Source organism: Mirounga leonina, unplaced genomic scaffold (assembly GCF_011800145.1).
Source record: "Mirounga leonina isolate KUSES-001 unplaced genomic scaffold, KU_Mleo_1.0 Mir_93, whole genome shotgun sequence".
Taxonomy (NCBI): Eukaryota; Metazoa; Chordata; class Mammalia; order Carnivora; family Phocidae; genus Mirounga; species Mirounga leonina.
Genome location: NW_023270854.1, coordinates 49,068,089 through 49,083,090, shown reverse-complemented (window position 1 = coordinate 49,083,090; position 15,002 = coordinate 49,068,089). Strand labels below are relative to the sequence as shown.

The 15,002-nt window shown below is 33.6% G+C and overlaps 1 protein-coding gene across 5 annotated transcripts in view; it reads right to left on the bottom strand.

Moving 5' to 3' along the window:
• The window catches only part of ROCK1 (Rho associated coiled-coil containing protein kinase 1), a 152,550-nt gene that overhangs the window by 103,136 nt on the left and 34,412 nt on the right, over nucleotides 1-15,002 (bottom strand). The window lies entirely within an intron of this gene.

Sequence of the window (15,002 nt, the reverse complement as noted above, 5' to 3'; positions counted from 1 at the left end):
TTCCCAAAGTCTTCGCATTGGCTATTCCTCTGTATGCCATTCCCTTCCCTCAAGCATCTGCTTGGCTAATTCTCTCAAGTACTTCAACGATTTTCTCAAATATCATTTTTTAGTGAGTCCCAAACTAGTCACCTTATCTAAAACTGCAGAATTCTCAAAACTTCCAATCCTTCTTACAGTGTTCTATGTTTTTCCCATAATAAGTAACAACTTCTTTGTCATTATAGAATTTGTTTCATGCAAAATTATAAATTTGGTAAGCCCTCATTAATTCTAAGACCAATAAATAGGATTACGTAACCATAGACCATTTTACCAATTTCTGAATGTCTACTTTGTTGAGCTACGTGATGCTGACAGAAAGCTAAGATTCAGAGAAGTGAGATATTACTCCACAGCACAGTAAGCAAAAAATGAAATGGGTAAATTGAGTCACAAAAAGACACCATAAGTCTTGACTGGCCACTAACTAGCTAATCAGTCCCTAAATAATCATCAGTTAGCAAAAGAGGGAGAAAGATTGATAATTTATAGTTTCAGGGTTACCAACAATTCAAAATGATTTCAATCACACAGACTCTTCAACCTAACTTCCTAGAAATCAAATGGATAATTTTTCTTAAGAATCATTAAAAAAAAAAGTCACAATTCATATCCAGTAAATTCTACAGATTGAATAATTTTACATACATATAATGGGAGTATTAGGCAACATTTAAAATTGTGTTAAAAAAAAATAAAACAAGACGAAATCAGAAAGGGAGACAAACCATAAGAGACTCTTAATCATAGGAAACAAACTGAAGGCTACTGGAGGGGAGCGGGGGTGGGGGGATCGGGTAACTGGGTGATGGACATTAAGGAGGGCATGTGATGTAATGAGTACTGGGTATTATATAAGACTGATGAATCACTGACCTCTACCTCTGAAACCAATAGTACATTATATGTTAATTAACTGAATTTAAATTAGAAAGAATAATCACATAGAATGATATTCAACATATAATGTTGAGCAGATAAACAGAATAAACTGTACAAATATATAAACACAAATATATATTGGTATGTGTGAAGAGAAAAAAGACCATAAGGAAATACAGCAAAATAATACTTGTAATCATTTCTGAGTGTGGTGGGATTTCAGATTATTTTATTCCTCACATTTTCTATACATTTCAAATTTTCTATAATAACTATTGCTTTCTCATGAGAAAAAGATGTATCTGCCTAGTCTAAAACCTGAGATTATAAAGTGGCCATAATTTTATGTACCACCACAGACTGTAAGACACATCCTAATTGTTAAGTAAGTTTTTTTAAATGTCAGGATGAAATATAGTAATAAAAGCTATGCACAATACACTGTTTGACCAAAATACTGCTACTCTTTGCCTAAGGAAACCTAGTATACCTTGTATACTTTTAAAGTATCCCTAAAAAGCTCTAAAATTACGTAAAACTTATCTAGAAAATCTACAATATAATATTCAATTCCATAAAAATCTGTTTTAATGCAAAAATTATTTTATGTCCAAATCTTCAAATAAAATTCAAACTCCAGGAAGATGTGCCATGTTTTGCCAGTGTACACACAACACACACACACACACACACACAGAGGAATCCAGTTTGAGAAACTGATTGGGGAGGGGGGAGGAATCCAAATTCTTAACATAGCATAAAACGGCTTTTAGACCTTGTTACTGTCCGGTTCTCCAGTCTTTCATTTCTAGATACTCTCCCCAACATGCTCTACCAACGCCCAGTTATTTGCAATTGCTCACATTACCATACTGCTTCAAATCTCCATACCTTTGCAGATATTGATCATCAGGCTAAAATGACTTGCCCCACGTTATTTGACCGACTTACTATCAAACAAGATCTAATCCTGTATCTCCTCTTCAGCCATTGTTGATCTCCTCATGCAGATGGGCTAACTTCCTCTCCTCTCAAACATAATTTCTCTATTATTTCATCTACCACTCTGGACTGAAACTGTTTATATAGCTATGTTTCTAGAGACCACACTTCATTCATGGATATGTTCTTGATGTACATACATGCTCAATGATACTTACTGAAACATTAAAAACATTTAATGATATTATTTATAAATGGAGACAAATCAACTACATGCAGCTCTTAACTATTCAGGAACAACAGAAAAGCCAGTCACTTTTATTTACTCCAAAACAATGAAAGTATATATCTAAAAATCAATCTTGGATTTTTCAAAATGCTAAACATAGAATTACCATATGACCTAGCAATTCCACTTTTAGGTATTAACCCAAGAGAAATGAAAACATATGTCCACATAAAAACTTGCACACAAATGTTCATCGCAGCAGTATTCATGATAGCCAGAAAGTAGAAACAATACGAATGTCCATCAAGAGATGAATGGATAAACAAAATGTGGTAAGTATATCTACACAATGGAATATTACTTGGCAATTAAAAAGAATATGTGCTACAATATAGATAAATCTTGAATAATACATCATACTAATTTCAAAAAGTTAGTCACAAAAGACCACACATATAATTCCATCTATAGGTAATGTCCATTATCTATTGCATATCTATACTGGAATAAAATAGATTAATCATTCGCCAGGGCTGGGGAGCTTAGGGAAATATGGGAGTGACTGCTAATGCATATGGGGCTTCTTTATGAGGTGATGAAATGTTCTAAAAGTGACTGGTAATGGCCGCACAACTCTAAAAATATACACAAAGAACCAATGAATTATATAATTTAAATGGGTGAATTTTATAGTACATAAATTATATCTCAACAAAGCTATTTAACAAATCAATCTTGGGTTTGGCAATGATTTTAATATAGAGCATCAAAAGCATAATCCATAACAGAAATAATTGATAAATTAGGCTATCAAATCAAAAACTTCTGCTGTGTGAAAGACAGTATATACAAACTTTTTGAGTCCGGAGTGGAGCTTATTGATCCCCGTGCCCGTAAGTGTAGGCTGAACTATTGATCAGATTCCAAACGGTAGGGTATGGAAGGGAAAACAGTAACTTTCTGGCAGAGAAGGCTGGCAGACTACTATTTTAAACCAAGTGATAAAAGTTAACATTACCATTGATAAATCATGGTATCACAAACCTATCCTCCAGTCTAACATCAAACACAAACTGTGGGACATTCTACAAAATACCTGATCACTAATCTTCAAAACTGTCAAGGTCATAAAAAAAAAAAGCAAAGACTGAGAAACTATCAGACTAGAGGAGACTAAGGAGAAATGGCAACTGAATACAATGAAGTATTCTACATTGGATTCTGGAACCAAAACCAAAAGAAATTAATGGAAAAACTAAAGTATGTAATTAGTTAACAGTAATAGGCCAATTTTAATTTGTTAAAATTACTGACATTGTTCTGTCAATGTGCCATGTTATATAAAATGTTAACATTAGGGAAAACTGGGTAAACGGCATACACAGGAATCTCTATTCTTACAACTTCCCCATGAGTTTATATGATTTATTTTAAAAATAAATAAAGAGGATACTTAACATTTCTATTTAAAAAATCTAATTCAGTGGTATTTTATTTGTAATAACTTCAAACAAGCTTTTGTAATATCCTAGGTCATACTGCATAATTTATTCAATTTTATGGCTTCATTTTAAAATCCCAACTTTTATACTACCTTCTGTGATAAACTGCATTTGGCACTATATATCAAAATGTAAGCTGGATACAACTTTTGACTCAGCAATTCCTGGATTCACTCCAAAGAAAGAAGCAGCAAGTATGTACCACATTATATGCACAAGAATGTTCATCACAGCCTTATTTATACTAGTGGAAAACTGGAAGGAATCTGAGTGTCCACCATTACAGAAAGTTTTTAAAATTAAGGTACATTACCTTTCTCATTCAGATGGGGGGGTGTCTTTTTCTTATTTTAACCCATATTTGTTGAAATATTAATACATTTGTTCACATTTGTTCAACTGTTAACTGTTCACTGGTCATTTATTTCTTTTCCCTTTTATACTACATATTCAGCTACTTTGTCCATTTTAAAAAATTATTTTTCTTATTGATTACAAGTCTCTTCTTATATTAGAAATATAAGTTTTTTATATATTATAATTTTTTTCAGTTTGTCAATGTTCTTTATATATTTGTCTTTCCGTATACATAGTTTTGAAAAGGCAAAAATCTGTCAATGTTTCCTTGACAGTTGCTAGTCCTAGATTCCTCCTTTTAAAAAAATACATTCCCTAACTTGAAGACTATATAATTTCATCTAGTACCTTATGTCTTTACATTTCTAATACGTTATGAAGTACAGACTGAAATTCGTTTTCCCTCATATGGACATCCAATACAAATTACTGAAAAATCTACCTTCTCCCCAATGACATGTCATGTTAAGCTTGTATCAAATTTTCATATAATAAAAAAGTATGCTTCTTCACCTTCTATGATAATCTACTGGTCTTCCTGTCCTTCAAGAAAGTACTATTTTTCTTATACTTCAGTATACAGTTGAAGAATTAATCCCAATATATTATGACTACAATCCTGTCCCCACCTTCCAGAAATGGAAATACATTCACCATTCAAGTGCTAGAGTTACCAAACTATGCAAGCCATTTATAGACCTAATATGCAAAAAACTCAAGCTTGCCAAAACCTTACTACATTTCAATGCTTTCTGGCTGGAATATATCCCACATTATGCAGACTCCTACATGTACCTTAATATTTAGCTGTGGAGGTTTTTTTTTTTTTTTTTTTTATATTTATTTATTTGAGAGACAGAAAGAAAGAGCGAGCACACATGCAAGAGTGGGGGAGTGGCAGAGGGAGAGAATCTTCAAGCAGACTTCCTGCTGAGGGTGGAGCCTGACACAGGGCTTGATCCCATGACCCTAAGACTGCGACCTGAGCTGAAACCAAGAGTCAGACGCTTAACTGAGCCACCCAGGCACCCCGAAATTTATCCTTTTTAAATGTAGAACAGTACATATAGGTAGTACATAAATTCTGCTTTTAGAATTGTTGCTCCTTAGAATTCCTGAAAAAGTATAGACCTCTAACTACCATCAAACTTTATATTCCAAGTAGGTGAAAACCATCTTTAGTTTTACTAGAGATAACGTAATACGCATCTTCAATATTACAGTATGTAATGAGACACTCTTAGGAGAAACTAGTCACAAACATTAAAATGAGAGCTTTTCTACAAGTCATAAAATCTTGTGATGTTTTCTTTGAATGATTATTATGACCTTAATTTAAAGTGAGAAAAAGTCTTCCCTTTTCTATTGAGCAATATGTACCTTTTGTGTAATTCTACAAGGAGCTAAGGCAAACACAGTCAAGTTGTTTTTACTTCCTTGGATGGAAGTAAATGGATTCTTTGATGATATCAGCAGAATATGCTAAACTGAAAATAACATTTCTCCTTTACATTTTTTTTTAAAGATTTTATTTATTTATTTGAGAGAGAGAATGAGATAGAGAGAGCATGAGAGGGGGGAGGGTCAGAGGGAGAAGCAGACTCCCTGCCGAGCAGGGAGCCCAATGCGGGACTCAATCCCAGGACTCCAGGATCATGACCTGAGCCGAAGGCAGTCGCTTAACCCACTGAGCCACCCAGGCACCCTCTCCTTCACATTTTTAATACAAGATAATGCTTACTGATTTTAATCACCAACCAACGAATAGCTAATTTAAAGATGACAGTAACATTCAACTATCACAGTAATCATTTAATAAGTAAAAAGGTTTCATGATTTTATGATTTTAAAAGTATAGAGAAAAAGCATTTTATGTTTTGAAACCTGCCATGGAATGACATTAAAACTTCAAGACAGTGGAAAGAGGAATAAACTTTCTAATGACCATTACTGCCTGTTTACATAAAAACAAATACCTAATTAAATGTTTGTAATCCATTAAATTTCATTTTGGGAAGGAGATTAAGAAAGTATCCACTGGAGAAAAGGTTAAACTCCATTTTATGAAACATTAAAATACTGTATGATTGGTTACCAAATATAATTACTTGGAAAAATAAACAAAAACTTTAAGATACAACCCTTTTACAATGATAAATGTAATTCTTTAATATAATGATTTAATATGATTTACCCTTTAAAATGATAAAAGAAACTTTGGAAAAAATTTATTTTCCACATCTCAACTGAAATTATTTTGTTCTTGCCAAGTGTGGCTTATTCGTTGATTTATCTGTATGCTTGTTCTTGATTTGATGATTTTACGCGGGTGGCTATCTTTTTTAGAAATCACTATTCTGAGACAGTTTAACAAGGACTAAATATGTACATCATCAATTCTAGGCTAGTGATTACATCTGGAAGAGAAAGACATGAGGCCCAAGGCGTAGACTGTAACTTAACATCTTATTTTGAACAAAAGACCAGAAGCAAATAGAGCAAAATGTTAACTACTAATTTAATTGTGATCACCGATACACAGATATGTTATATTAATTCATTTGAAATATGTGGTAATAAAAAAATTAAAAAAAAACAATGATCATATCCAAACTCTACTAACAAAAGAATACTTTCTAGATCAACTCTAACAAGTCAGCATTCAACCTCTAATACATTTAACAAATATTTAATGCGTACCTAATATTTAGCCAGGTTTCACAACACAAATACAAGTGCTCCTGGTCTCATGACACTTCCATTCCAGTGATGAGGGCAAAGGAGAAGAGGAATGGAGACCAATCAAATAATCACACAAATAAATATTACCTAACTGTGATAAGTGCACAAGAGGCCATGAAAGCACATACCCAGCAGCAGTACATCTGACCTAGCTCCAGGGGCTAGGAAACTAGAGTGAATGCTTATTTGAAATTTAAAGGATGACTCCTTTAAATTGGATGGGGTTAGAAGGAATTTTAGAAAGAGGAAAACAACATCTAAAAGTATTATGGAGAAGGTATCAGAGTACTTTCTAGGAACTAAGTATAAGCCGTATGGTGGAGGTACAAGGAAACAAAGGAGTAGCAGTACAGGTAAGAATGTAACTTGAAAGGTTATACAGCAAATTGTATGAAAGGCTGGGAGTGAGATTTGACTTAAGCAATTTGCAGTTGAAAAAGAATCCTCTGGCAGCAATGTAGATAACCAACCGTAAATGCGGAAAAACAGATAAACTGAGAGTAGATAGAAGACTTACTAAGATCAATCAATGGAGATGATGAAGCATGAACAAAAATAGCTGTAATAGAAAACAAAGTTCAAGCCTCCGTCTGTAGACTGCTACTGACCAAAATCTACATTCACGGGTCTTTTCTTCAGTTTATAATAAGAGCATTTGTTTATCTTTAATTTTCTGGCAGCTCCAATATTCTGTAAAGGTTTTTTTTTATTATTATTATTAACATATAATGTATTATTTATTTCAGGGGTACAGGTCTGTGATTCAGCAGTCTTACACAATTCACAGCGCTCACCAAAGTACCTACCCTCCCCAATGTCCATCACCCAGCCACCCATCCCTCCACACTCCTCCCCTCCAGCAACCCTCAGTTTGTTTCCTATGATTAAGAGTCTCTTACGGTTTCGTCTTGTTTCATTTTTTTCCCTCTTCCCCTATGATCCTCTGTTTTGTTTCTTAAATTCCACATATCAGTGAGATCAAATGATAATTGTCTTTCTCTGATTGACTTATTTCGCTTAGCATAATACCCTCTAGTTCCATCCATGTCACTGCAAATGGTAAGATTTCTTTTTTTTTTTTTTGATGGCTGCATAACATTCCATTGTGTATATATGCCACATCTTCTTTATCCATTCATCTGTTGATGGACATCTAGGCTCTTTCCATAGTTTGGCTATTATGGACATTGCTGCTATGAACATTGGGGTGCAGGTGCCCCTTCGGATCACTACATTTGTGTCTCTGGGGTAAATACCCAGTAGTGCAATTGCTGGGTGGTAGGGAGCTCTATTTTTAATTTTTTGAGGAACCTCCATACTGTTTTCCAGAGTGGCTGCACCAGCTTGCATTCCCACCAACACTGGAGGAGGGTTCCCCTTTCTCCACATCCTTGCCAACATATGTCGTTTCCTGACTTGTTAATTTTAGCCATTCTGACTGGTGTGAGGTGGTATCTCATTGAGGTTTTGATTTGGATTTCCGAGTGATGTTGAGCACTTTTTCATGTGTCTGTTGGCCATTTGGATGTCTTCTTTGCAGAAATATCTGTTCATGTCTTCTGCCCATTTCTTGATTAGATTCTTTGTTCTTTGGGTGTTGAGTTTGATAAGTTCTTTATAGATTTTGGATACTAGCCCTTTATCTGGTATGTCATTTGCAAGTATCTTCTCCCATTCTGTCAGTTGTCTTTTGGTTTTGTTGACGGTTTCCTTCTGCAAAGGTTTTCTAAAGATCCTCAACACATCAGCATGTTCATTCAATATTCTAGGGTGTAATCTGCCTAGATCTGGGAATGTAAAGTAATTTGAAGAGCTCAAATTTCTTCTCCTTCTCTGAACTTCAATTCTTTTAAGTTTTTAAAAATCATGAGAACAATGAAAACAAAAAAAGTAGTCTTATTTTTACTAAGTAATTCTTTATCATCCCATCCATTAAGCCAAAAGCCCCAACCTGCCATTTCAGTCTTTTCTGCCATCTGTCCTCCTCCTTATCCCTTCCCACTCATCATCAATCAAGTTCAATTTAAATAAAATTCCTGGTTCCTCAAAGACATCATACTTTTAGATTGCTCTCTGACTTAACAAATGCTATTCCCTCTCTGCCTGAATTGTTCTTCCTCAATTAAGAAATCTAGCCTGGGGGCACCTGGGTCACTCAGTCAGTTGGGCAGCAGGCTCTTGGTCTGGCTCAGGTCATGATCTCTCAAATAAACAAATCTTCAAAAGAAAAAAAAAAAGAAATCTAGCCTGGTCTTTTAAGATTCAACTCAAATATTACTTTCCTTCTTAAGGCTTTCTTTACTACCTCAAGATCTGTGTATCATTACATTCTCTACAAAGTTCAACTATAAAAGTACATATATATAGAAAATATATATATAAAAGTTACTATTTGCTCCTGTATTTCCCTTCACAAGATGGTAAGATCTACAATTTTAAAGAAAAACACTGTCTTATTCTTCATGTCTTTAGCGACTGGACATGAAAAAAATATTTCAAGAACAAATGGTCTCGCAGGGGTGCCTGGGTGGCTCAGTTGGCTAGGCATCCAACACTTGGTTTCTGCTCTGGTCGTGATCTCAGTTGTGGGATGGAGCCCCACTTTGGGATTCTCTCTTTCCCCCTCCGCCCCTCCCCACCACCACCCCTCCCCACCATCACCCCCAGCTCTCTCAAAAATGAATGAATGGTGGTGGTGTGTAGTAAATTTATCACTTTCTCATACATCTTCAACCCATCACTCTAAATGGAGAAGGAAGAGTGGGGGAAGTTCCTTTTGTTGTCCTAAGAACTTCTCACAAGTCTCAGCTCATCACAGGCTTTTGGCCTAACCCAATTTTTATAGATTTATGCTACTCTTTCACATTTATCTCTGGATATATACTCATACTTGATATGGTTGTTTCAATCTGAGCTAAGAACTTCTGTGGAATAACCCTGATTTCTTGAGCTAAAACTTTCTTATATTTACCCCTTTTTGAAATTCAGCCTTCACCTGGAACCACTACTAATATGATTTATCTTTTAAATAAATTTGATTAAATCTCCTAAGCTTGGAGCACGTGCCTGACAGTGCCCAGAATTTCTTTCCTTCATTAATATAAAGTCTTAGGCAGTAGTTCTCAACTGAGAGCAATTTTATGCCCAGGGGACATTTGGCAAAGTCTTAAGACATTTTTGGTTATCACAACAGAGGGAAGAAGAGTATGCTACTGGCATCTGGAAGGTAGAGGCCAGGGATACTACTAAATATGCTACAATGCAAAGGACAGCCCCTCCCCACAACAGAGTTATCTGATCCAAAATGTCAACAGTGCCACTTCTTTTTTTTTTTTTTTTAAGATTTTTTATTTATTTATTTGACAGAGAGAGACACAGCGAGAGAGGGAACACAAGCAGGGGGAGTGGGAGAGGGAGAAGCAGGCTTCCCACAGAGCAGGGAGCCCGATGAGGGGCTCGATCCCAGGACCCTGGGATCATGACCTGAGCCGAAGGCAGATGCTTAACGACTGAGCCACCCAGGCGCCCCAACAGTGCCACTTCTGAGAAAACCTGGTCTAAAATGAACTGAATGCTTTGTCTCAAGGTCTCTGTCAAATCCCAAATGCTAACCAATTCAGACTTTTCGGTCACAATTAAACTCAGAATAGCTAATTATTCTCATTATTTTCTCAATAAATAATTGGCAAAGCAAATAAAAAGTCTGTTAACTGTTAATATGCTTTTATAAGTAGATAGCTGCTACACCATCACTCCCAGAGCTAATATGCCACTTTTGTAATCTATAAGGAAAGCTATAGTATGCTACCATAAAATACCATTTCAGGGTTTATTTTTTTATCCAAACAAATGCTCTCTACCACATTTTTACTCTCAGGTTCATGGAATTTCTCATACAATACTCTTCCCTCCTCTATTATCTTCTTTTAGACTGGTTATATTTGTTTAATAAGTTTGCTTTTCTACTAACATAATTATGAATCCTGTACCCCAAATTTCAGTGACATTCATAATGGTTTACAAACATATACAGTCATAATCACTGTTCCCAAATTCTCCCTTTCTCCTCCTTCCAATCACTCCCCCAAACAGGTTTCTTCTAAAATGTGACTAACTCCCACCATTTTATCTGGATCTCTAACGCCTACTTAAAATTCACCTTAAAATCTTTATTAGTTACATGAGGATGATAAACATTTTCTTTGTAGTCCTTATTATTCAGGTATCATAGACCGGAGTCCAGAAAAGCAAATCTTTATATTTAACTAATTATTCAGTCAAATGGTCACAGATTCTCATTTCCCTTTCAGTCTGTAAACATTCTTCAACATGAAGAGATGAAAATTAACAGTCTGTAATACAGTTAGGCCTGAAGTTTAAAATATTTCAAACTGCTATACTTTAAAGTTGTTATACTCTAGTGAGACTTCAGCTGAATTACTAAAGAGAAAGATTTTATCCCATGTCAGGTGTATCCTTAGATCACTATATCTGGTATGTCAGGAAAAAGCAATTCAAAGCAAACATTCACCTTCAGTAAAAAAATTCTAATGTACTTACTAATGAAAGCTATAAATATCCATATAATTGAATTTTAGCAGAATATAAAATCCTATCATTCTATGAAGATCTATTACTCTGTGTGAAGTATTACATAAATATAATTTGAGTGGAAGGGGAATGTTATGTCATATAAACAGAATCATACAGTATATACCCTTTTGTGCCTGGCTTTTTCCACTTACAAGTCCCAATGCTTTTGAGATTTATTGATGCTGTTGCACATATCAGTTAATTTACTCCTTTTTACTGTTAAATATTCCATTATATGGATGTACCACAATTTGTTTATCCACTACCAACGGATGGGCATTCAAGTAGCTTCCAGTTTACAGCAATTTTGAATAAAGCCACTTGAACATTCTCAAAGAGGTCTTTGTGTGGACACATGCTTTCGTTTCTCTTGAATAAATACCCAGAAGTGGGATTCCTGGTTCATAAAGTAAAGCATGTATAACTTTATAAGAAAAACACCAAACTGTTTTCCAGAGTGCCTTACCATTTTACAAACCACCCAGCAATGTGCCAGAGTTCAGTTGCTCCACATTTTCACATATACTTGATTCTGTCAGTTTTTAAAATTTTAGTTATCTTAATAGATGTGTAATAGCATCTCATTGTGGCCATAATTTGAAAGTATCCAATGACTAAACATGCTGCATATTGGCCAGCTGTGTATCTTCTTTGGGGAAATGTCTATTTAAATCACTTGTTCATTTTTAAATTGGGTTATCTTTTTATTGTTGACTTGTAAGACTTACTTATATATTCTATATACCAATCCTTTATCAGGTATACGATATGCTAACATTTTCTCCCATTCTGTGGGTTGTCTTTTCACTCTCTTGACAGTGTCCTTTGAAGCACAAAAGTTTTTAGTTTTGATGTCCATTTTATTTATTTTTCTTTTGTTGCTTGTACTTTAGGTATTATATCTAAGAAACTAATTCAAGAGCATAAAGACTTATGCCAACATTTTCTTCTAAGAGTTTTATAGTTTGGTTCTTACACTCTGAATTAATTTTGTATATGGTGTAAGGTAGGAATCCAACTTCATTCTTTTACGTATAGATATCCAGTTGTCTGAGCACCATTTATTGAAAAGATTATTCTTTCCCCTTTCACATGTTTTGCAACTATTTTCTCCCAGTCTATGGCTCATATTTTCATTTTCCTAGCAATATCTTCTGAAGAGAAAAGTTTTAAATTTTGATGAAACCTAATCTATTTTCTTTTAAAAGTAGTTTGTGTTATTTGTGTCCATCTAAGAAAGTCTTGCCTAACCGGTCACAAATATTTTCTGTGTTTTCTTCTAGAAGTGCTATTTTAGCTCTTAAGTCTAGTCTATGAAAAATTTTGAGTTACTTTTTGTATATGGTGTGAAGTAAGGTTCGAATTCTGAATTACCTTGTCACCTTTGCTGAAAATAAGTTGACTGCATATGTATGGGTCTATTTCTGGATTCTCTATTTTGTTCCATTTATTTATGTTTATTCTTTCATTAATATTATACTGTCTTGATCTTGAAAATCCTATAGTGTTAATTCTCCAGCTTTGCTCTTACTTTCTAAAATTGCTTTGGCTATTCCAGATCCTTCACATTTTCATACGAATTTTAGAATTGCCAGTCACTTTATACAAAAAAAAAAAAAAAAACCCTGCTTAGGTTCTGAGAATACATAGATTCTATTTATAAGTTAATATGGGGACTCTTAACATTTTATTATTGAATTGTCCCATCCATGAACATTGAATATCTACTTTTTTTTTTTTAGGTCTTCTGTAATTTCTCAGTAATATTATGTGGTTTTCAGTATACAAGTCTTATACATATTTTGTCAAATTTATCCCTAAATTTGTCATGTTTTTGCTTCTGTTGTAAATGTTTAGGTGCTATATTTGTTACATCAACTTCAAATTGCTTGTCGCTAATATATAGAAATACAATTGCTTTCCGCATAGTAATCTTCTAATTTGCAGTCTTGTTGAACTTAACTAGTTCTTACAGCTTTTTGGGTAGAATCTTAACATTTTTGTTTATACAAAAGCATGCTGTTTGAATAAAAAATTTTTTACTTCTTCCTTTTTAAATCTACATGATTTTTCTTTATTTTACCTTACTGCACTGTCTAGAACTTCCAGGACAATGTTGAATGAAAGTGGTAATAACAGAAGACAGGCCCGCCTTTTCCTGATCTTAAGGGGAAAGCATTTAGTCATACACAATTATATACACTCTAACTGTAGGTTTTTTGTAGATTCTCTTTATCACTGTAAGGAAGTTTCCTTCATTTCCTAGTTTGCAGAGATATATTTTTTAATCAAAAATGGATACTGAATTTTATCAAATGCTTTTTCTTATCTCCTGAGATGGTATTATGGATTTTCTTTTTTAATATGTTAATGTGATAAATTACACTAATTGATTTTTGAACCTTGAACTAACTTTACAATGCAATCTTGGTATAAACCCTCCTTCATCACAATTTTTACATAATGCTAGATATAATTTGCTAAAATTTTGTTATGTTACTCTCTGTACTTTTCTCCAATTTAAAAACTAGACTAAACTTACACATTTTTCAGTTAAAAGTTTACTTTAGGCTTTATACTTTCATTTTATTTTACTTATTTCTACTGTGGCTATTGATATTCCTATTTTAAAATGTAATATAAAGGCATACTTATATTATGAAAGCAGTAATGCTGCATAGTAAAATGAGTAATAAATTAAGAAAGCATGTGTTCCCATCTTTCCTGCCTACTTTACAGAATCACACAGCCCCTCCTCTGTACCAATGAGCATTTATTCTTTGCCTCTCATCAAATAAGAAATGGTCAAGATTCTCCACCTTTTTAGTTCTTTTGCTCTATTTTTAAGTAGGTTGGTAAACTAATGTAAGCAGTGATAAAATTCTCCTGTAATTTCAGTAAGATGTGAGAAATTAAGAAAATTTATAGTTAAAAAGTTCCCAATTCAGGTTCTGGCACCAATTCCAAAATAAAATTTGGTTGAATAAATATTTTTATAAAAAACAGAGACACTTAAAAAAATTAAATTGATCAGTAAAATTCTAAGGCAAGATTTCAAAGTGTAAAAACGAAAAATACAACAGGGAAAAAGATCATACTAGAAAAATAAACTTTTCTAACAAGACATATGCAACCAAAATTGAGTAACACAAAACCAACCCAACTCAAATGTTATCACTATGTATGGTTTAGAAACAGAAATAAAGAAATGGAGTGGGAAAGATTTCATGATCTAAATTTTATTATCATTTTTTAAGATTAAAAGTTTGAAACTATCTTAATAAATTCTTTAATCAAATTTTAAGTGATAAAATCTAAGTATCAAAATCTAAAAAGGTTTTTAGAAAAGAAAGTCTGTAAAGCCTAAATATAAGCCAGATTTCATGGAGAAAATTCTCCTTATCTCAATGGTAGGAGGGCTTTTCATGTGCAAGCTGTTCTTACCTGCAGGTATTAAAATATAATAGCTAATGATTTACAAAAGAAAAATAGAGGATAAATATAACACTACTGAAATTCAATGTGCATGTATGTATATTATTATTTTAACATACTTATTTTAGCCATTACTTCTCATTCCCTTTTCTGCAAAATATTTTATAAAATATTCTCCTATAAGGCACTCAAATTAATAAACTAATTAATATTGTTTCTTTCCTATCTCCTCAATTTCCTGCTCATTTTATGTAGGAATTTTAGATGAAATAACCAAA